This window comes from Jaculus jaculus, chromosome X (assembly GCF_020740685.1).
Source record: "Jaculus jaculus isolate mJacJac1 chromosome X, mJacJac1.mat.Y.cur, whole genome shotgun sequence".
NCBI lineage: Eukaryota > Metazoa > Chordata > Mammalia > Rodentia > Dipodidae > Jaculus > Jaculus jaculus.
The window spans coordinates 107,943,437-107,946,239 of NC_059125.1; positions in this window are offsets into that span (position 1 = coordinate 107,943,437).

A 2,803-nucleotide genomic window follows, 5' to 3' on the forward strand; every position below is an offset into this window, starting at 1 on the left:
GATCTTTTGTTGGTGGTGTTGTTGTTCTCTGAAAAAAAAAAAAATCTTCACAGCTATTTGCCTGAAAATCCTTGGATCCTAAGATACTTGGAGATAAACACTTCATTCTTTTAGAAGCCAGGAGGGTTGAGAAAGGTCAAAATATATGTTCCTGACAAAGCTTAAACGAGAACCACTCACAACACTCAGAGCTGCCAGGGGGCTGCTCTGAAATGAAGTAATGTTTCCTATTCTGCTGAGTGCTCTATTCGTGCTTCCAAAAGAAGGTTTGAAAATATTTTCCAGTGAATATAAATACTACAGCACAAAAGAAAATACTAAAGTAGAAAATAAAAGAGCAAACACAGTCTGCTAGATGGAGATCATGTTTATAATAGAGTTGAAAGCAACACCAGTCTCATTAAATAAAATATGCTTTTTGAATTAGTGGTCATTAAAATATTCATTCTAAAACACTCCTATAAGGTAAGCTAATTTTATGGTAACATTATGATATCAGGAATTTCATTAGCTATTAATAAAGTGCGTTTCTCTGAATACTCTGCATAAATATCCCAGAATCTTTCCAACGGTCTTATCCAAACCCAATGTAATGCAGGTTACATACAGATCTGCTCCTTGAGGTCACTTGATAGTAGCATTTAATTATATGCATCTCTTTGCCTTACTTGTGATTCTTGTAGGTATACTTTTATGTTTTAAAAGCAGGATTTACTCAACTGAAATGCACCAATAGCAGAAAAATGTCTTTCCCTTGAGTTACATACTACAAACTTTGGCTCAAGTTAGCAGAAAGGCAAGTGTAGTGCAACTTGACAGAAAAGCTGTTTTGTTCAACTCAGTTGTTTTCAAAGTTTTAGTGAGGGAAAGTAACAATGAATTGACAGACCTTTAAACCAAAATCAATTGGACCCAGAGATCTGAAGCACACTGCCAAAATTGCTTAGAAGACTGCTTCTACAGGAAACATTTCTATAGTTTGAAAAAAGTGAGTAAGTAAAATTCTGAAGAATTCAAAATAAGGTGCAAGAAAGCAAAATGTAAAGGCAGGGGCCGAAAAATGCTGGGTTTTTTTTTTTTTTTTTTTTTTTTTTTACAATGATGCAAAGTCAAGACCATGTATTGTATGCAGAAGACAAAGAAAAAGAGAAAGCAAATAGCTTACAGGCTGAGAGCTGTAATTTAAAAATCCTCTAAAAGCAGCCTGTGTAGTTGAAGTCTGTAACCAAAAAGTTGTATACCATGTCATGCCTTCTTCTCTGTTGAGTACCTGCTGAAGTGGCAGGCATTTCACTTAGACTTTACACTAAGAAATAACTTGAGTGTAGCCGAGAGGATTGGCTGATTTAGGCCCACTGGCGAAGATTATGATAAAATAGGCAAAGGATTCTAATGAAGAATCATGTTGTAAACTGAAGTTCCCAAAAGACACATCTATGTAAAAGATTCTATAAGACTGGCTGACTTTATGTTTGTGGAGTTGGAATGTTTTAGATCCAGAGCCAGATTATCTTGGGCTATGTTTGCAGTGTGTGTGTGTGTGTGTGTGTGTGTGTGTGTGTGTGTGTGTGTGTACATGTATGTGCATGTGCATCTCATGTGCAGAGGCCAGAGGTCAAAAATGAGTGCTATCTTCAATTGTCCTCCTCTTAATTTTTTTACTACTTTTTTGTTGTTTATTTATTTGAGAACAATAGACAGAGAAAGTAAGAGGCAGATAGAGAGAGAGAATGGGCATGCCAGGGCCTCCAGGCACTGCAAAGGAACTCCAGACGCGTGCACCCCCTTGTATATCTGTCTAACGTGGGTCCTGGAGAATCAAGCCTTGAACTGGGGTCCTTAGGCTTCACAGGCAAGAACTTAACCGCTAAGCAATGTCTCCAGCCTTTTTTTTTGAGATAAATATCTTGCTGAACCTACATGTCACTGATTCAGGTAGATGGACATGCCCAAAGGATCTCTTGTCTACTCCCCAAATTCTGGGATTACAGGTACATGTAACCTGCCATACCGGGTTTTCACATGGGTGGTCTTCATACTTACACAGCAAACCCTTTACCAACTGACCCATCTTGTCAGCCCTATGTCTTGGGCTATATTTAGTGACCTTAATAACCATTCCCTGTGTCTGGCTAATTAGCATCCTTTGTACTATCAAGTAAAAGCTTTGAAGTAAAAGACCACTAGCTTCCATCCACTCAAAAGCTAAAAATGTCATCAGATAATATCTAAAACTTAGAGATTTCCCCTCTTTACAATAATCTACTTACCTGATAGTCCCACCAATGTATTTGAAAATATTTTGATTTGTGACTTCTTTTGTTGTCTGAGTAAAACAGCTCATGTAACCATTTCTACACTGAAACATTATGAAGAAACCTGAATCCCAGAACTCAGGCTGTGGTAGCTCATATTTGGCCCATAATAAATTTATTTTCACATATTCCCTTTTGGCATATATAGTACAATATAAAAACTAACTGCTATTTAGTGGTGGCGATAGGGTTTCACAGGTATAAGCACTTGCTTGTAAAGCCTTCTGACCTGGGTTCTATTTCCAAACCACATACCTGAAATCAAACACAAAAGTGGCACAAGGGTCTAGCATTCTGTTTGCTGTGGCAAGAAGTTCTAGCAAACCTATATACACACACAAACAAATGAATAAAAAAGAAATAAACTATCAGTATCTTCCAAGCATGATGCCAGTGTTTCATAGGCATTAATTTATCTAATAATACTAGCATATTCAAGGTTATTTGCTTTCAACTTGCCCTATTCCTTCTCAAACATATTGAGATCC